This window comes from Arachis stenosperma, chromosome 9 (assembly GCF_014773155.1).
Source record: "Arachis stenosperma cultivar V10309 chromosome 9, arast.V10309.gnm1.PFL2, whole genome shotgun sequence".
Lineage (NCBI taxonomy): Eukaryota > Viridiplantae > Streptophyta > Magnoliopsida > Fabales > Fabaceae > Arachis > Arachis stenosperma.
This window is the reverse complement of record NC_080385.1, coordinates 42,090,852-42,112,290: the sequence shown is the minus strand read 5'-3', so window position 1 is coordinate 42,112,290 and position 21,439 is coordinate 42,090,852. Positions and strand designations below refer to the sequence as shown.

The 21,439-nt window shown below is 40.7% G+C and overlaps 3 non-coding genes across 3 annotated transcripts; all 3 read right to left on the bottom strand.

The window, feature by feature from the left end:
* Positions 1 to 4,288: 4,288 nt before the first annotated feature.
* LOC130953697 (small nucleolar RNA R71) lies at positions 4,289 to 4,396 on the bottom strand. Its single transcript, XR_009075858.1, has one exon. It is a non-coding gene; the product is annotated as a small nucleolar RNA R71 (small nucleolar RNA).
* A 7,359-nt stretch (positions 4,397 to 11,755) lies between these two features.
* LOC130953696 (small nucleolar RNA R71) lies at positions 11,756 to 11,863 on the bottom strand. Its single transcript, XR_009075857.1, has one exon. It is a non-coding gene; the product is annotated as a small nucleolar RNA R71 (small nucleolar RNA).
* Positions 11,864 to 19,219: 7,356 nt separating this feature from the next.
* On the bottom strand, positions 19,220 to 19,327 carry LOC130953694 (small nucleolar RNA R71). The gene has a single exon (XR_009075856.1). It is a non-coding gene; the product is annotated as a small nucleolar RNA R71 (small nucleolar RNA).
* Between the last annotated feature and the right edge of the window lie 2,112 nt (positions 19,328 to 21,439).

Below are 21,439 nucleotides of genomic sequence, written 5' to 3'. Positions count from 1 at the left end.
GCATCTACCCAGGCAGGTATGTCTCACCTCATCCCGGAGCAAACAAAATCACTCCACTGCATCTATCCAGGCGGGTGTATTTCACGTCATCCCAGAGCAAGCAGAATCACTCCACTGCATCTACCTAGGCGGGTGTATCTTACCTCATCCCGGAGCAAGCGGAATCACTCTACTGCATCTACCCAGGAAGGTAACTCATTATCACTCTCATCATTAATCTCGTCTCAAAGTCATATTCATTTTCAAAGCTAACTCATTCATTATCAACCATCCATCATCACTATGGCATTACATTTACTTCATATATTCACATCTTCCATACGTATACCAACCTTACTTCCCACCAAAATACCTCCTCTCCCTTAACTTCTTCTTGTTACTATGCATAATACAACGATTTAAGACTTAAAGGGTGGAAATGGAGGATTAGAGGTCTGAAATTTGGTTTTGAAACACAAAACTCATTTTTTGCTGAAAATAGAGTCACGCGTGCGCGTCGCCTATGCGCACGCATGGAAAGCGGAAAAAGGGAGTGACGCGTGAATGTCGTCCATGCGTACGCATAAAAATAAGAGAGGGGGAGTGACGCGTGCGTGTCAGTCACGCGTACGCGTGGAGGCATTTTGTGCTCCGCGCACATATCCGGAACAATACCATCACAATTCTATAGTTTTTCTACCACGTAGCAGCATCAACACAGCGACACGTACGCGTCAGCCACGCACACGCGTGGGGGGATAAATTATATGGATTACGCGTGCGCGTCGGCCATGCGTATTGATGAGCGGATAATTTGTACGCTTTTTGGCATTGTTTTTAGTATGTTTTTAGTATGATCTAGTTAGTTTTTAGTATATTTTTATTAGTTTTTAGTTAAAAATCACTTTTCTGGACTTTACTATGAGTTTGTGCATTTTTCTGTGATTTCAGGTATTTTCTGGCTGAAATTGAGGGACCTGAGCAAAAATCTGATTCAGAGACTGAAAAGGACTGCAGATGCTGTTGGATTCTGACCTCCCTGCACTCGAAGTGGATTTTCTGGAGCTACAGAAGCCCAATTGGCGCGCTCTCAACGGCGTTGGAAAGTAGACATTCTGGGCTTTCCAGCAATATATGATAGTCCATACTTTGCCCAAGATTTGATGGCCCAAACCGGCGTTCAAAGTCACCTTCAGAATTCCCAGCGTTAAACGCCGGAACTGGCACCTAAGTGGGAGTTAAACGCCCAAACTGGCACAAAAGCTGGCGTTTAACTCCAAGAAGAGTCTCTACACGAAAATGCTTCAATGCTCAGCCCAAGCACACACCAAGTGGGCCCGGAAGTGGATTTTTATGTCATTTACTCATCTTTGTAAACCTTAGGCTACTAGTTTTCTATAAGTAGGACCTTTTACTATTGTATTTTCATCTTTGGACATCTAGTTCTTAGATCATTTTGGGGGCTGGCCTCACGGCCATGCCTAGACCTTGTTCTTATGTATTTTCAACGGTGGAGTTTCTACACACCATAGATTAAGGTGTGGAGCTCTGCTGTACCTCGAGTATTAATGCAATTACTATAGTTCTTCTATTCAATTCAGCTTGTTCTTGTTCTAAGATATCACTTGTTCTTCAACTTGATGGATGTGATGATCCGTGACACTCATCATCATTCTCACCTATGAACGTGTGACAGACAACCACCTCCGTTCTACCTTAGATTGGGTGAATATCTCTTGGATTCCTGATACACGATGCATGGTTGATCGCTTGACAACCGAGCGCTCGCCTGACAAACGAGCCAGCCATTCCGTGAGATCAGAGTCTTCGTGGTATAGGCAAGAACTGATGGTGGCATTCAAGAGAATCCGGAAGGTCTAACCTTGTCTGTGGTATTCTGAGTAGGATTCAATGATTGAATGACTGTGACGTGCTTCAAACTCCTGAGGGCGGGGCGTTAGTGACAGACGCAAAAGAATCACTGGATTTTTTTCCGGCCCGATCGAGAACCGACAGCTGGATAGCCGTGCCGTGACAGGGTGCGTTGAACATTTCCACTGAGAGGATGGGAGGTAGCCACTGACAACGGTGAAACCCTTGCATAAGCTTGCCATGGAAAGGAGTAAGAAGGATTGGATGAAGACAGTAGGAAAGCAGAGAGACGGAAGGGACCAAGCATCTTCATACGCTTATCTGAAATTCCCACCATTGAATTACATAAGTATCTCTATCTTTATCTTTATGTTTTATTCATCATCTATACCCATTTGAGTCTGCCTGACTAAGATTTACAAGGTGACCATAGCTTGCTTCATACCAACAATCTCCGTGGGATCGACCCTTACTCGCGTAAGGTTTATTACTTGGACGACCCAGTGCACTTGCTGGTTAGTTGTGCGAAGTTGTAGTGATCACAATTTCGCGCACCAAGTTTTTGGCGCCGTTGCCGTGGATTGTTTCGTGTATGGACAACTGACGGTTCATCTTGTTGCTTAGATTAGGTATTTTTCTTCAGAGTTCTTAAGAATGAATTCTAGTGTTTCAAGGTGATGTTCTTATCATCACCAAAGCTGATTGATTCTCATCAATTTAGCTCTTGAATGCAATGTCCTGCTGAAGCTTGACTATCCATGTCTAATTTCTTTAGACTAAAGCTTTAGACTAACATTGCATGATTCCTGGAATTCTCATTAAGAATTTTGATACCTTTATTTTTCTGTTCCACTTAATTTTCAAAAAAAAAAAACCAAAAAAATTTACAAAATCATAAAAACCAAAAATATTTTATGTTTCTTGTTTGAGTCTAGTGTCTAATTTTAAGTTTGGTGTCTTGCATGAATTGTTTAATTAAATCTTGGTTCTATTTTCAAGTCAATAGTACAGGGAACTGAAGATTCAGAACATGCAACAGAGGAATTACACAGAAAAAGTTGGGCGTTCAAAACGCCCAGTGAAGAAGGATAGACTGGCGTTTAAACGCCAGCCAGGGTGCCTGGTTGGGCGTTTAACGCCCTAAGAGGTAGTGCATTGGGCGTTAAACGCCAGAATGTGCACCATTCTGGGCGTTTAACGCCAAGATGGCACAAGAGGGAAGATTTTGTTTTCAAATCATTTTTTTTCAAGTTTTCAAAGTTTTTCAAAATCAAATTTTTTTTTAAATCATATCTTTTCAATCAAACCTTTTTCAAAATCAATTTCTTTCCTTTTTCAAAGATACTTGCTAACAATTAATGATTTGATTGAACATTTTAAGTATGTTGCCTTTTCTGTTGAGAAAGGTTTAATGTTTGAATCATATCTTTTCTTGTTAGCCAAGTCATTAATTTTAAAATCAAATCTTTTTAAAATTGTTTTCAAATCCTATCTTCTCAATCATATCTTTTTAAAACCATAACTTTTCAATCAAATCCTTTTAATCACATCTTTTTCAAAATAGTTTTCAATCATATCTTTTTAATTTCTAATTTCAAAATCTTTTTCAAAAATTACTTGACTTCTTTTCCACTCTTGGTTTTCGAAAATCAATTAAAGTCTTTCAAAATATTTTCAAAATCTTTTAGTTAATTTTCGAAAAATCTCTTCCCCTCTTCTCACATCCTTCTATTTGTGGAGTACCACTCCTCCTCAATGCACAATTCGAACTCTGTCTCACTAAGTTCGAATTCTTCTACCTCTTTCTTCTATTTTTCTTTTCCTCTGACACCTCAAGGAATCTCTATACTGTGACATAGAGGATTCCACATTTTCTTGTTCTCTTCTCTTTCATATGAGCAGGAACAAAGACAAAGGCATTCTTTTTTAGGCTGACCCTGAACCTGAAAGGACCTTGAAGCGAAAGCTAAGAGAAGCTAAGGCACAACTCTCTGAAGAGGACCTAACAGAAATCTTCAAAGAAGAAGAAACCATTGCAGCCGAAAACAACAACAATGCAAACAATGCAAGGAAGGTGCTGGGTGACTTTACTGCACCTACTCCTGACTTCTATGGGAGAAGCATCTCTATCCCTGCCATTGGAGCAAACAACTTTGAGCTTAAGCCTCAATTAGTTTCTCTAATGCAACAGAATTGCAAGTTCCATGGACTTCCATTGGAAGATCCTCATCAGTTCTTAGCTGAATTCTTGCAAATCTGTGACACTGTCAAGACTAATGGGGTTGACCCTGAGGTCTACAGACTTATGCTATTCCCTTTTGCTGTAAGAGACAGAGCTAGGACATGGTTGGACTCACAACCTAAAGAAAGCCTGGACTCATGGGAAAAGCTAGTCAATGCCTTCTTGGCAAAGTTCTTTCCACCTCAAAAATTGAGTAAGCTTAGAGTGGAAGTCCAAACCTTCAGACAGAAGGATGGAGAATCCCTCTATGAAGCTTGGGAAAGATACAAACAATTAATCAGAAAATGTCCTTCTGACATGCTTTCTGAATGGAGCATCATAGGTATTTTCTATGATGGTCTCTCTGAACTGTCCAAGATGTCTTTGGATAGCTCTGCTGGATGGTCTCTTCATCTGAAGAAGATGCCTACAGAAGCTCAAGAGCTAATTGAAATGGTTGCAAATAACCAATTCATGTACACTTCTGAAAGGAATCCTGTGAACAATGGGACTAATCAAAAGAAAGGAGTTCTTGAGATTGATACTCTGAATGCCATATTGGCTCAGAATAAAATATTGACTCAGCAAGTCAATTTGATTTCTCAAAGTCTGTCTGGAATGCAAAATGCACCAAGCAGTACTAAGGATGCTTCATCTGAGGAAGAAGCTTATGATCCTGAGAACCCTTCAATGGAAGAGGTGAATTACCTGGGAGAACCCTATGGAAACACCTATAATTCTTCATGAAGAAATCACCCAAATTTCTCATGGAAGGATCAAGAGAGACCTCAACAAGGTTTCAACAACAATAATGGTGGAAGAAACAGGTTTAGCAATGGCAAGCCTTTTCCATCATCTTCTCAGCAACAGACAGAGAATTCTAAGCAGAACCACTCTGACTTAGCAACCATGGTCTCTGATCTAATCAAAACCACTCAAAGTTTTATGACTGAAACAAGGTCCTCCATTAGGAATTGGAGGCACAAGTGGGACAGCTGAGCAAGAAAGTTACTGAACTCCCTCCTAGTACTCTTCCAAGCAATACAGAAGAAAATCCAAAAGGAGAGTGCAAGGCCATCAACATGGCCAAATTTGGAGAGGAAGGAGAGGAAGTGAACGCCACTGAGGAAGACCTCAATGGGCGTGCACTAGCCTCCACTGAGTTCCCCAATGAGGAACCACGGGAATCTGAGGCTCAAAATGAGACCATAGAGATTCCATTGGACTTACTTCTGCCATTCATGAGCTCTGATGAGTATTCCTCCTCTGAAGAGGATGAGTATGTCACTGAAGAGCAAGTTGCTAAATACCTTGGAGCAATCATGAAGCTAAATGACAAGTTATTTGGAAATGAGACTTGGGAGAACGAACCTCCTTTGCTCACCAAAGAATTGGAAGACTTGTCTAGGCAGAAATTACCTCAAAAGAGACAAGATCCTGGGAAGTTTTCAATACCTTGTACCATAGGCACCATGACCTTCAAGAAGGCTCTGTGTGACTTAGGGTCAAGTGTAAACTTCATGCCTCTCTCTGTAATGGAGAAGCTAGGGATCTTTGAGGTGCAAGCTGCAAGAATCTCACTAGAGATGGCAGACAATTCAAGAAAACAAGCTTATGGACTTGTAGAGGATGTTCTGGTGAAGATTGAAGACCATTACATCCCTGCTGATTTCATAGTCCTAGAGACTGGGAAGTGCATGGATGAATCCATCATCCTTGGCAGACCCTTCCTAGCCACAGCAAAGGCTGTGATTGATGTTGATGGAGGTGAACTGATCATTCAAGTGAATGAAGAATCCTTTGTGTTTAAGGCTCAAGGATATCCCTCTGTCACCATGGAGAGGAAGCATGAAGAGCTTCTCTCAACTCAGAGTCAAACAGAGCCCCCACAGTCAAACTCTAAGTTTGGTGTTGGGAGGCCACAACCAAACTCTAAGTTTGGTGTTGAACCCCCACATTCAAACTCTAAGTTTGGTGTTGGGAGGTTCCAACATTGCTCTGAGAAAATGTGAGGCTCCATGAGAGCCCACTGTCAAGCTACTGACATTAAAGAAGCGCTTGTTGGGAGGCAACCCAATGTTATATTTTATCTATTTTTTTTGTGTTATTTTATGTTTTCTATAGGTTGATGATCATGAGAAGTCACAAAATCAATTGAAAAAGCAAAAACAAAATGAAAAACAGGAAGAAAAACAGCACACCCTGGAGGAAGAACCTACTGGCGTTTAAACGCCAGTGAGGCTAGCAGATGGGCGTTTAACGCCCAGTCTGGCACCATTCTGGGCGTTTAACGCCAGAAAGGGGCACCAGACTGGCGTTAAACGCCAGGAAAGGGCAAGAACCTGGCGTTAAACGCCAGAAATGGGCACCAGCCTGGCGTTTAACGCCAGAATTGGCTCAAAACGCATTTTTGCATGCCATTTGGTGCAGGGATGACTTTTCCTTGACACCTCAGGATCTGTGGACCCCACAGGATCCCCACCTACCCCACCACTCTCTCTCTTCTTCACCCATTCACACAACTTAAACACCACTTCTCCCCCTCTTTGGCCAAACACAAAGCCATTCCCTTCTTCCTCATTTCTTCTTCTTCTACTCTCTTCTTTCTTCTTTTGCTCGAGGACGAGTAAACCTTTTAAGTTTGGTGTGGTAAAAGCATTGCTTTTTGTTTTTCCATAACCATTTATGGCATCCAAGGCCGGAGAAACCTCTAGAAAGAGGAAAGGGAAGGCAAAAGCTTTCACCTCCGAGTCATGGAAGATGGAGAGATTCATCTCAAGGGTGCATCAAGACCACTTCTATGAAGTTGTGGCCATGAAGAAGGTGATCCCTGAGGTCCCTTTCAAACTCAAAAAGGGTCAACTTTGATCAAAGGTTGGACCAAGTCCTCATAAACATTTATAAAGAGGGCGCTCAATGGAAGAAAAACTCAAGAAGGAGGCCGGTTCAACATAGAAGGAGACATCCTCATTGATGAGGACAAGCCCATCACTAAGAAAAGGATGGAGCAAACAAAAGACCCCACTCGTCATGAAATCCCTAAGACATCTCAAGGGATGCACTTTCCTCCACAAAACTATTGGGAGCAAATCAACACCTCCCTAGGAGAACTGAGTTCCAACATGGGACAACTAAGGGTGGAGCACCAAGAACACTCCATTCTCCTCCATGAAATTAGAGAAGAACAACAAAGGCAAGGAAGACACATTGAGGTGCTCAAGCACTCCATAAGATCTTCAAGAGGAAGAACAAGCCGCCATCACTAAGGTGGACCCATTCTTTAATCTCCTTGTTCTTTATTTTCCTGTTTTTCGAATTTTTCATGCTTATGTTTATCTATGTTTGTGTCCTATGATCATTAGTGTCTTAGTGTCTATGCCTTAAAGTTATGAATGTCCTATGAATCCATTACCTTTCTTAAATGAAAAATGTTTTAATCACAAAAGAACAAGAAGTACAGGATTTCGAATTCATCTTTAAAACTAGCTTAATTAGTTTGATGTGGTGACAATACTTTTTGTTTTCTGAATGTATGCTTGAACAGTGCATATGTCTTTTGAATTTGTTGTTCATGAATGTTAAAATTGTTGGCTCTTGAAAGAATGATGAAAAAGGAGACATGTTACTGAGGATCTGAAAAATCATAAAAATGATTCTTGAAGTAAGAAAAAGCAGTGAATACAAAAAAAAACAAAAAAAAAGGGGAGAAAAAGAAAAAGAAAAAGAAAGAAATAAAATTGTGATCCAAGGCAAAAAGAGTGTGCTTAAGAACCCTGGACACCTCTAATTGGGGACTTTAGCAAAGCTGAGTCACAATCTGAAAAGGTTCACCCAATTATGTGTCTGTGGCATGTTTGTATCCGGTGGTAATACTGGAAGACAGAGTGCTTTGGGCCACGACCAAGACTCAATAAGTAACTGTGTTCAAGAATCATCATACTTAACTAGGAGAATCAATAACACTATCTGGATTCTGAGTTCCTAAAGAAGCCAATCATTCTGAATTTCAAAGGATAAAGTGAGATGCCAAAACTGTTCGGAGGCAAAAAGCTACTAGTCCCGCTCATCTAATTTGGAGCTAAGTTTCATTGATAATTTGGAGTCTATAGTATATTCTCTTCTTTTTATCTTATTTGATTTTCAGTTGCTTGAGGACAAGCAACAATTTAAGTTTGGTGTTGTGATGAGCGGATAATTTGTACGCTTTTTGGCATTGTTTTTAGTATGTTTTTAGTATGATCTAGTTAGTTTTTAGTATATTTTTATTATTTTTTAGTTAAAAATCACTTTTCTGGACTTTACTATGAGTTTGTGTGTTTTTTTGTGATTTCAGGTATTTTCTGGTTGAAATTGAGGGACCTGAGCAAAAATCTGATTCAGAGACTAAAAAGGACTGCAGATGCTGTTGGATTCTGACCTCCCTGCACTCGAAGTGGATTTTCTGGAGCTACAGAAGCCCAATTGGCGCGCTCTCAACGGCGTTGGAAAGTAGACATCCTGGGCTTTCCAGCAATATATGATAGTCCATACTTTGCCCAAGATTTGATGGCCCAAACCGGCGTTCAAATTCACCTTCAGAATTCCCAGCGTTAAACGCCGGAACTGGCACCTAAGTGGGAGTTAAACGCCCAAACTGGCACAAAAGCTGGCGTTTAACTCCAAGAAGAGTCTCTACACGAAAATGCTTCAATGCTCAGCCCAAGCACACACCAAGTGGGCCCGGAAGTGAATTTTTATGTCATTTACTCATCTTTGTAAACCTTAGGCTACTAGTTTTCTATAAGTAGGACCTTTTACTATTGTATTTTCATCTTTGGACATCTAGTTCTTAGATCATTTTGGGGGCTGGCCTCACGGCCATGCCTAGACCTTGTTCTTATGTATTTTCAACGGTGGAGTTTTTACACACCATAGATTAAGGTGTGGAGCTCTGCTGTACCTCGAGTATTAATGCAATTACTATAGTTCTTCTATTCAATTCAGCTTGTTCTTGTTCCAAGATATCACTTGTTCTTCAACTTGATGGATGTGATGATCCGTGACACTCATCATCATTCTCACCTATGAACGTGTGACTGACAACCACCTCCGTTCTACCTTAGATTGGGTGAATATCTCTTGGATTCCTGATACACGATGCATGGTTGATCGCCTGACAACCGAGCGCTCGCCTGACAAACGAGCCAGCCATTCTGTGAGATCAGAGTCTTCGTGGTATAGGCAAGAACTGATGGTGGCATTCAAGAGAATCCAGAAGGTCTAACCTTGTCTGTGGTATTCTGAGTAGGATTCAATGATTGAATGACTGTGACGTGCTTCAAACTCCTGAGGGCGGGGCGTTAGTGACAGACGCAAAAGAATCACTGGATTTTATTCCGGCCCGATCGAGAACCGACAGCTGGATAGCCGTGCCGTGACAGGGTGCGTTGAACATTTCCACTGAGAGGATGGGAGGTAGCCACTGACAACGGTGAAACCCTTGCATAAGCTTGCCATGGAAAGGAGTAAGAAGGATTGGATGAAGACAGTAGGAAAGCAGAGAGACGGAAGGGACCAAGCATCTTCATACGCTTATCTGAAATTCCCACCATTGAATTACATAAGTATCTCTATCTTTATCTTTATGTTTTATTCATCATCTATACCCATTTGAGTCTGCCTGACTAAGATTTACAAGGTGACCATAGCTTGCTTCATACCAACAATCTCCGTGGGATCGACCCTTACTCGCGTAAGGTTTATTACTTGGACGACCCAGTGCACTTGCTGGTTAGTTGTGCGAAGTTGTAGTGATCACAATTTCGCGCACCAAGTTTTTGGCGCCGTTGCCATGAATTGTTTCGTGTATGGACAACTGACGGTTCATCTTGTTGCTTAGATTAGGTATTTTTCTTCAGAGTTCTTAAGAATGAATTCTAGTGTTTCAAGGTGATGTTCTTATCATCACCAAAGCTGATTGATTCTCATCAATTTAGCTCTTGAATGCAATGTCCTGCTGAAGCTTGACTATCCATGTCTAATTTCTTTAGACTAAAGCTTTAGACTAACATTGCATGATTCCTGGAATTCTCATTAAGAATTTTGATACCTTTATTTTTCTGTTCCACTTAATTTTCAAAAAAAAAAACCAAAAAAATTTACAAAATCATAAAAACCAAAAATATTTTATGTTTCTGTTTGAGTCTAGTGTCTAATTTAAGTTTGGTGTCTTGCATGAATTGTTTAATTAAATCTTGGTTCTATTTTCAAGTCAATAGTACAGGGAACTGAAGATTCAGAACATGCAACAGAGGAATTACACAGAAAAAGCTGGGCGTTCAAAACGCCCAGTGAAGAAGGACAGACTGGCGTTTAAACGCCAGCCAGGGTGCCTGGTTGGGCGTTTAACGCCCAAAGAGGTAGTGCATTGGGCGTTAAACGCCAGAATGTGCACCATTCTGGGCGTTTAACGCCAGGATGGCACAAGAGGGAAGATTTTGTTTTCAAATCAATTTTTTTCAAGTTTTCAAGTTTTTCAAAATCAAATTTTTTTTAAATCATATCTTTTCAATCAAACCTTTTCAAAATCAATTTCTTTCCTTTTTCAAAGATACTTGCTAACAATTAATGATTTGATTGAACATTTTAAGTATGTTGCCTTTTCTGTTGAGAAAGGTTTAATGTTTGAATCATATCTTTTCTTGTTAGCCAAGTCATTAATTTAAAATCAAATCTTTTAAAATTGTTTTCAAATCCTATCTTCTCAATCATATCTTTTTAAAACCATAACTTTTCAATCAAATCCTTTTAATCACATCTTTTTCAAAATAGTTTTCAATCATATCTTTTTAATTTCTAATTTCAAAATCTTTTTCAAAAATTACTTGACTTCTTTCCCACTCTTGGTTTTCGAAAATCAATTAAAGTCTTTCAAAATATTTTCAAAATCTTTTAGTTAATTTTCGAAAAATCTCTTCCCCTCTTCTCACATCCTTCTATTTGTGGAGTACCACTCCTCCTCAATGCACAATTCGAACTCTGTCTCACTAAGTTCGAATTCTTCTACCTCTTTCTTCTATTTTTCTTTTCCTCTGACACCTCAAGGAATCTCTATACTGTGACATAGAGGATTCCACATTTTCTTGTTCTCTTCTCTTTCATATGAGCAGGAACAAAGACAAAGGCATTCTTTTTGAGGCTGACCCTGAACCTGAAAGGACCTTGAAGCGAAAGCTAAGAGAAGCTAAGGCACAACTCTCTGAAGAGGACCTAACAGAAATCTTCAAAGAAGAAGAAACCATGGCAGCCGAAAACAACAACAATGCAAACAATGCAAGGAAGGTGCTGGGTGACTTTACTGCACCTACTCCCGACTTCTATGGGAGAAGCATCTCTATCCCTGCCATTGGAGCAAATAACTTTGAGCTTAAGCCTCAATTAGTTTCTCTAATGCAACAGAATTGCAAGTTCCATGGACTTCCATTGGAAGATCCTCATCAGTTCTTAGCTGAATTCTTGCAAATCTGTGACACTGTCAAGACTAATGGGGTTGACCCTGAGGTCTACAGACTTATGCTATTCCCTTTTGCTGTAAGAGACAGAGCTAGGACATGGTTGGACTCACAACCTAAAGAAAGCCTGGACTCATGGGAAAAGCTAGTCAATGCCTTCTTGGCAAAGTTCTTTCCACCTCAAAAATTGAGTAAGCTTAGAGTGGAAGTCCAAACCTTCAGACAGAAGGATGGAGAATCCCTCTATGAAGCTTGGGAAAGATACAAACAATTAATCAGAAAATGTCCTTCTGACATGCTTTCTGAATGGAGCATCATAGGTATTTTCTATGATGGTCTCTCTGAACTGTCCAAGATGTCTTTGGATAGCTCTGCTGGATGGTCTCTTCATCTGAAGAAGACGCCTACAGAAGCTCAAGAGCTAATTGAAATGGTTGCAAATAACCAATTCATGTACACTTCTGAAAGGAATCCTGTGAACAATGGGACTAATCAGAAGAAAGGAGTTCTTGAGATTGATACTCTGAATGCCATATTGGCTCAGAATAAAATATTGACTCAGCAAGTCAATTTGATTTCTCAAAGTCTGTCTGGAATGCAAAATGCACCAAGCAGTACTAAGGATGCTTCATCTGAGGAAGAAGCTTATGATCCTGAGAACCCTTCAATGGAAGAGGTGAATTACCTAGGAGAACCCTATGGAAACACCTATAATTCTTCATGAAGAAATCACCCAAATTTCTCATGGAAGGATCAAGAGAGACCTCAACAAGGTTTCAACAACAATAATGGTGGAAGAAACAGGTTTAGCAATGGCAAGCCTTTTCCATCATCTTCTCAGCAACAGACAGAGAATTCTAAGCAGAACCACTCTGACTTAGCAACCATGGTCTCTGATCTAATCAAAACCACTCAAAGTTTTATGACTGAAACAAGGTCCTCCATTAGGAATTTGGAGGCACAAGTGGGACAGCTGAGCAAGAAAGTTACTGAACTCCCTCCTAGTACTCTTCCAAGCAATACAGAAGAAAATCCAAAAGGAGAGTGCAAGGCCATCAACATGGCCAAATTTGGAGAGGAAGGAGAGGAAGTGAACGCCACTGAGGAAGACCTCAATGGGCGTGCACTAGCCTCCACTGAGTTCCCCAATGAGGAACCATGGGAATCTGAGGCTCAAAATGAGACCATAGAGATTCCATTGGACTTACTTCTGCCATTCATGAGCTCTGATGAGTATTCCTCCTCTGAAGAGGATGAGTATGTCACTGAAGAGCAAGTTGCTAAATACCTTGGAGCAATCATGAAGCTTAATGACAAGTTATTTGGAAATGAGACTTGGGAGAACGAACCTCCTTTGCTCACCAAAGAATTGGAAGACTTGTCTAGGCAGAAATTACCTCAAAAGAGACAAGATCCTGGGAAGTTTTCAATACCTTGTACCATAGGCACCATGACCTTCAAGAAGGCCCTGTGTGACTTAGGGTCAAGTGTAAACCTCATGCCTCTCTCTGTAATGGAGAAGCTAGGGATCTTTGAGGTGCAAGCTGCAAGAATCTCACTAGAGATGGCAGACAATTCAAGAAAACAAGCTTATGGACTTGTAGAGGATGTTCTGGTGAAGATTGAAGACCATTACATCCCTGCTGATTTCATAGTCCTAGAGACTGGGAAGTGCATGGATGAATCCATCATCCTTGGCAGACCCTTCCTAGCCACAGCAAAGGATGTGATTGATGTTGATGGAGGTGAACTGATCATTCAAGTGAATGAAGAATCCTTTGTGTTTAAGGCTCAAGGATATCCCTCTGTCACCATGGAGAGGAAGCATGAAGAGCTTCTCTCAACTCAGAGTCAAACAGAGCCCCCACAGTCAAACTCTAAGTTTGGTGTTGGGAGGCCACAACCAAACTCTAAGTTTGGTGTTGAACCCCCACATTCAAACTCTAAGTTTGGTGTTGGGAGGTTCCAACATTGCTCTGAGAAAATGTGAGGCTCCATGAGAGCCCACTGTCAAGCTACTGACATTAAAGAAGCGCTTGTTGGGAGGCAACCCAATGTTATATTTTATCTATTTTTTGTGTTATTTTATGTTTTCTATAGGTTGATGATCATGAGAAGTCACAAAATCAATTAAAAAAGCAAAAACAAAATGAAAAACAGGAAGAAAAACAGCACACCCTGGAGGAAGAACCTACTGGCGTTTAAACGCCAGTGAGGCTAGCAGATGGGCGTTTAACGCCCAGTCTGGCACCATTCTGGGCGTTTAACGCCAGAAAGGGGCACCAGACTGGCGTTAAACGCCAGGAAAGGGCAAGAACCTGGCGTTAAACGCCAGAAATGGGCACCAGCCCGGCGTTTAACGCCAGAATTGGCTCAAAACGCATTTTTGCATGCCATTTGGTGCAGGGATGACTTTTCCTTGACACCTCAGGATCTGTGGACCCCACAGGATCCCCACCTACCCCACCACTCTCTCTCTTCTTCACCCATTCACACAACTTAAACACCACTTCTCCCCCTCTTTGGCCAAACACAAAGCCATTCCCTTCTTCCTCATTTCTTCTTCTTCTACTCTCTTCTTTCTTCTTTTGCTCGAGGACGAGCAAACCTTTTAAGTTTGGTGTGGTAAAAGCATTGCTTTTTGTTTTTCCATAACCATTTATGGCATCCAAGGCCGGATAAACCTCTAGAAAGAGGAAAGGGAAGGCAAAAGCTTTCACCTCCGAGTCATGGAAGATGGAGAGATTCATCTCAAGGGTGCATCAAGACCACTTTTATGAAGTTGTGGCCATGAAGAAGGTGATCCCTGAGGTCCCTTTCAAACTCAAAAAGGGTCAACTTTGATCAAAGGTTGGACCAAGTCCTCATAAACATTTATAAAGAGGGCGCTCAATGGAAGAAAAACTCAAGAAGGAGGCCGGTTCAACATAGAAGGAGACATCCTCATTGATGAGGACAAGCCCATCACTAAGAAAAGGATGGAGCAAACAAGAGACCCCACTCGTCATGAAATCCCTAAGACATCTCAAGGGATGCACTTTTCTCCACAAAACTATTGGGAGCAAATCAACACCTCCCTAGGAGAACTGAGTTCCAACATGGGACAACTAAGGGTGGAGCACCAAGAACACTCCATTCTCCTCCATGAAATTAGAGAAGAACAACAAAGGCAAGAAAGACACATTGAGGAGCTCAAGCACTCCATAAGATCTTCAAGAGGAAGAACAAGCCGCCATCACTAAGGTGGACCCATTCTTTAATTTCCTTGTTCTTTATTTTCCTGTTTTTCGAATTTTTCATGCTTATGTTTATCTATGTTTGTGTCCTATGATCATTAGTGTCTTAGTGTCTATGCCTTAAAGTTATGAATGTCCTATGAATCCATTACCTTTCTTAAATGAAAAATGTTTTAATCACAAAAGAACAAGAAGTACAGGATTTCGAATTCATCTTTAAAACTAGCTTAATTAGTTTGATGTGGTGACAATACTTTTTGTTTTCTGAATGTATGCTTGAACAGTGCATATGTCTTTTGAATTTGTTGTTCATGAATGTTAAAATTGTTGGCTCTTGAAAGAATGATGAAAAAGGAGACATGTTACTGAGGATCTGAAAAATCATAAAAATGATTCTTGAAGCAAGAAAAAGCAGTGAATACAAAAAAAAACGAAAAAAAAAGGGAGAAAAAGAAAAAGAAAAAGAAAGAAATAAAATTGTGATCCAAGGCAAAAAGAGTGTGCTTAAGAACCCTGGACACCTCTAATTGGGGACTTTAGCAAAGCTGAGTCACAGTCTGAAAAGGTTCACCCAATTATGTGTCTGTGGCATGTATGTATCCGGTGGTAATACTGGAAGACAGAGTGCTTTGGGCCACGGCCAAGACTCAATAAGTAACTGTGTTCAAGAATCACCATACTTAACTAGGATAATCAATAACACTATCTGGATTCTGAGTTCCTAAAGAAGCCAATCATTCTGAATTTCAAAGGATAAAGTGAGATGCCAAAACTGTTCGGAGGCAAAAAGCTACTAGTCCCGCTCATCTAATTTGGAGCTAAGTTTCATTGATAATTTGGAGTCTATAGTATATTCTCTTCTTTTTATCTTATTTGATTTTCAGTTGCTTGTGGATTTAAGTTTGGTGTTGTGATGAGCGGATAATTTGTACGCTTTTTGGCATTGTTTTTAGTATGTTTTTAGTATGATCTAGTTAGTTTTTAGTATATTTTTATTATTTTTTAGTTAAAAATCACTTTTCTGGACTTTACTATGAGTTTGTGTGTTTTTTTGTGATTTCAGGTATTTTCTGGCTGAAATTGAGGGACCTGAGCAAAAATCTGATTCAGAGACTGAAAAGGACTGCAGATGCTGTTGGATTCTGACCTCCCTGCACTCGAAGTGGATTTTCTGGAGCTACAGAAGCCCAATTGGCGCGATCTCAACGGCGTTGAAAAGTAGACATCCTGGGCTTTCCAGCAATATATGATAGTTCATACTTTGCCCAAGATTTGATGGCCCAAACCGGCGTTCAAAGTCACCTTCAGAATTCCCAGCGTTAAACGCCGGAACTGGCACCTAAGTGGGAGTTAAACGCCCAAACTGGCACAAAAGCTGGCGTTTAACTCCAAGAAGAGTCTCTACACGAAAATGCTTCAATGCTCAGCCCAAGCACACACCAAGTGGGCCCGGAAGTGAATTTTTATGTCATTTACTCATCTTTGTAAACCTTAGGCTACTAGTTTTCTATAAGTAGGACCTTTTACTATTGTATTTTCATCTTTGGACATCTAGTTCTTAGATCATTTTGGGGGCTGGCCTCACGGCCATGCCTAGACCTTGTTCTTATGTATTTTCAACGGTGGAGTTTCTACACACCATAGATTAAGGTGTGGAGCTCTGCTGTACCTCGAGTATTAATGCAATTACTATAGTTCTTCTATTCAATTCAGCTTGTTCTTGTTCTAAGATATCACTTGTTCTTCAACTTGATGGATGTGATGATCCGTGACACTCATCATCATTCTCACCTATGAACGTGTGACTGACAACCACCTCCGTTCTACCTTAGATTGGGTGAATATCTCTTGGATTCCTGATACACGATGCATGGTTGATCGCCTGACAACCGAGCGCTCGCCTGACAAACGAGCCAGCCATTCCGTGAGATCAGAGTCTTCGTGGTATAGGCAAGAACTGATGGTGGCATTCAAGAGAATCCGGAAGGTCTAACCTTGTCTGTGGTATTCTGAGTAGGATTCAATGATTGAAGGACTGTGACGTGCTTCAAACTCCTGAGGGCAGGGCGTTAGTGACAGACGCAAAAGAATCACTGGATTTTATTCCGGCCCGATCGAGAACCGACAGCTGGATAGCCGTGCCGTGACAGGGTACGTTGAACATTTCCACTGAGAGGATGGGAGGTAGCCACTGACAACGGTGAAACCCTTGCATAAGCTTGCCATGGAAAGGAGTAAGAAGGATTGGATGAAGACAGTAGGAAAGCAGAGAGACGGAAGGGACCAAGCATCTTCATACGCTTATCTGAAATTCCCACCATTGAATTACATAAGTATCTCTATCTTTATCTTTATGTTTTATTCATCATCTATACCCATTTGAGTCTGCCTGACTAAGATTTACAAGGTGACCATAGCTTGCTTCATACCAACAATCTCCGTGGGATCGACCCTTACTCGCGTAAGGTTTATTACTTGGACGACCCAGTGCACTTGCTGGTTAGTTGTGCGAAGTTGTAGTGATCACAATTTCGCGCACCAAGTTTTTGGCGCCGTTGCCGTGGATTGTTTCGTGTATGGACAACTGACGGTTCATCTTGTTGCTTAGATTAGGTATTTTTCTTCAGAGTTCTTAAGAATGAATTCTAGTGTTTCAAGGTGATGCTCTTATCATCACCAAAGCTGATTGATTCTCATCAATTTAGCTCTTGAATGCAATGTCCTGCTGAAGCTTGACTATCCATGTCTAATTTCTTTAGACTAAAGCTTTAGACTAACATTGCATGATTCCTGGAATTCTCATTAAGAATTTTGATATCTTTATTTTTCTGTTCCACTTAATTTTCAAAAAAAAAAACCAAAAAAATTTACAAAATCATAAAAACCAAAAATATTTTATGTTTCTTGTTTGAGTCTAGTGTCTAATTTTAAGTTTGGTGTCTTGCATGAATTGTTTAATTAAATCTTGGTTCTATTTTCAAGTCAATAGTACAGGGAACTGAAGATTCAGAACATGCAACAGAGGAATTACACAGAAAAAGCTGGGCGTTCAAAACGCCCAGTGAAGAAGGACAGACTGGCGTTTAAACGCCAGCCAGGGTGCCTGGTTGGGCGTTTAACGCCCAAAGAGGTAGTGCATTGGGCGTTAAACGCCAGAATGTGCACCATTCTGGGCGTTTAACGCCAGGATGGCACAAGAGGGAAGATTTTGTTTTCAAATCAATTTTTTTTCAAGTTTTCAAAGTTTTTCAAAATCAAATTTTTTTTTAAATCATATCTTTTCAATCAAACCTTTTTCAAAATCAATTTCTTTCCTTTTTCAAAGATACTTGCTAACAATTAATGATTTGATTGAACATTTTAAGTATGTTGCCTTTTCTGTTGAGAAAGGTTTAATGTTTGAATCATATCTTTTCTTGTTAGCCAAGTCATTAATTTTAAAATCAAATCTTTTTAAAATTGTTTTCAAATCCTATCTTCTCAATCATATCTTTTTAAAACCATAACTTTTCAATCAAATCCTTTTAATCACATCTTTTTCAAAATAGTTTTCAATCATATCTTTTTAATTTCTAATTTCAAAATCTTTTTCAAAAATTACTTGACTTCTTTCCCACTCTTGGTTTTCGAAAATCAATTAAAGTCTTTCAAAATATTTTCAAAATCTTTTAGTTAATTTTCGAAAAATCTCTTCCCCTCTTCTCGCATCCTTCTATTTGTGGAGTACCACTCCTCCTCAATGCACAATTCGAACTCTGTCTCACTAAGTTCGAATTCTTCTACCTCTTTCTTCTATTTTTCTTTTCCTCTGACACCTCAAGAAATCTCTATACTGTGACATAGAGGATTCCACATTTTCTTGTTCTCTTCTCTTTCATATGAGCAGGAACAAAGACAAAGGCATTCTTTTTTAGGCTGACCCTGAACCTGAAAGGACCTTGAAGCGAAAGCTAAGAGAAGCTAAGGCACAACTCTCTGAAGAGGACCTAACAGAAATCTTCAAAGAAGAAGAAACCATGGCAGCCGAAAACAACAACAATGCAAACAATGCAAGGAAGGTGCTGGGTGACTTTACTGCACCTACTCCCGACTTCTATGGGAGAAGCATCTCTATCCCTGCCATTGGAGCAAACAACTTTGAGCTTAAGCCTCAATTAGTTTCTCTAATGCAACAGAATTGCAAGTTCCATGGACTTCCATTGGAAGATCCTCATCAGTTCTTAGCTGAATTCTTGCAAATCTGTGACACTGTCAAGACTAATGGGGTTGACCCTGAGGTCTACAGACTTATGCTATTCCCTTTTGCTGTAAGAGACAAAGCTAGGACATGGTTGGACTCACAACCTAAAGAAAGCCTGGACTCATGGGAAAAGCTAGTCAATGCCTTCTTGGCAAAGTTCTTTCCACCTCAAAAATTGAGTAAGCTTAGAGTGGAAGTCCAAACCTTCAGACAGAAGGATGGAGAATCCCTCTATGAAGCTTGGGAAAGATACAAACAATTAATCAGAAAATGTCCTTCTGACATGCTTTCTGAATGGAGCATCATAGGTATTTTCTATGATGGTCTCTCTGAACTGTCCAAGATGTCTTTGGATAGCTCTGCTGGATGGTCTCTTCATCTGAAGAAGACGCCTACAGAAGCTCAAGAGCTAATTGAAATGGTTGCAAATAACCAATTCATGTACACTTCTGAAAGGAATCCTGTGAACAATGGGACTAATCAGAAGAAAGGAGTTCTTGAGATTGATACTCTGAATGCCATATTGGCTCAGAATAAAATATTGACTCAGCAAGTCAATTTGATTTCTCAAAGTCTGTCTGGAATGCAAAATGCACCAAGCAGTACTAAGGATGCTTCATCTGAGGAAGAAGCTTATGATCCTGAGAACCCTTCAATGGAAGAGGTGAATTACCTGGGAGAACCCTATGGAAACACCTATAATTCTTCATGAAGAAATCACCCAAATTTCTCATGGAAGGATCAAGAGAGACCTCAACAAGGTTTCAACAACAATAATGGTGGAAGAAACAGGTTTAGCAATGGCAAGCCTTTTCCATCATCTTCTCAGCAACATACAGAGAATTCTAAGCAGAACCACTCTGACTTAGCAACCATGGTCTCTGATCTAATCAAAACCACTCAAAGTTTTATGACTGAAACAAGGTCCTCCATTAGGAATTTGGAGGCACAAGTGGGACAGCTGAGCAAGAAAGTTACTGAACTCCCTCCTAGTACTCTTCCAAGCAATACAGAAGAAAATCCAAAAGGAGAGTGCAAGGCCATCAACATGGCCAAATTTGGAGAGGAAGGAGAGGAAGTGCACGCCACTGAGGAAGACCTCAATGGGCGTGCACTAGCCTCCACTGAGTTCCCCAATGAGGAACCATGGGAATCTGAGGCTCAAAATGAGACCATAGAGATTCCATTGGACTTACTTCTGCCATTCATGAGCTCTGATGAGTATTCCTCCTCTGAAGAGGATGAGTATGTCACTGAAGAGCAAGTTGCTAAATACCTTGGAGCAATCATGAAGCTAAATGACAAGTTATTTGGAAATGAGACTTGGGAGAACGAACCTCCTTTGCTCACCAAAGAACTGGAAGACTTGTCTAGGCATAAATTACCTCAAAAGAGACAAGATCCTGGGAAGTTTTCAATACCTTGTACCATAGGCACCATGACCTTCAAGAAGGCCCTGTGTGACTTAGGGTCAAGTGTAAACCTCATGCCTCTCTCTGTAATGGAGAAGCTAGGGATCTTTGAGGTGCAAGCTGCAAGAATCTCACTAGAGATGGCAGACAATTCAAGAAAACAAGCTTATGGACTTGTAGAGGATGTTCTGGTGAAGATTGAAGACCATTACATCCCTGCTGATTTCATAGTCCTAGAGACTGGGAAGTGCATGGATGAATCCATCATCCTTGGCAGACCCTTCCTAGCCACAGCAAAGGCTGTGATTGATGTTGATGGAGGTGAACTGATCATTCAAGTGAATGAAGAATCCTTTGTGTTTAAGGCTCAAGGATATCCCTCTGTCACCATGGAGAGGAAGCATGAAGAGCTTCTCTCAACTCAGAGTCAAACAGAGCCCCCACAGTCAAACTCTAAGTTTGGTGTTGGGAGGCCACAACCAAACTCTAAGTTTGGTGTTGAACCCCCACATTCAAACTCTAAGTTTGGTGTTGGGAGGTTCCAACATTGCTCTGAGAAAATGTGAGGCTCCATGAGAGCCCACTGTCAAGCTACTGACATTAAAGAAGCGCTTGTTGGGAGGCAACCCAATGTTATATTTTATCTATTTTTTTTTTTTGTTATTTTATGTTTTCTGTAGGTTGATGATCATGAGAAGTCACAAAATCAATTGAAAAAGAAAAAACAAAATGAAAAACAGGAAGAAAAACAGCACACCCTGGAGGAAGAACCTACTGGCGTTTAAACGCCAGTGAGGCTAGCAGATGGGCGTTTAACGCCCAGTCTGGCACCATTCTGGGCGTTTAACGCCAGAAAGGGGCACCAGACTGGCGTTAAACGCCAGGAAAGGGCAAGAACCTGGCGTTAAACGCCAGAAATGGGCACCAGCTCGGCGTTTAACGCCAGAATTGGCTCAAAACGCATTTTTGCATGCCATTTGGTGCAGGGA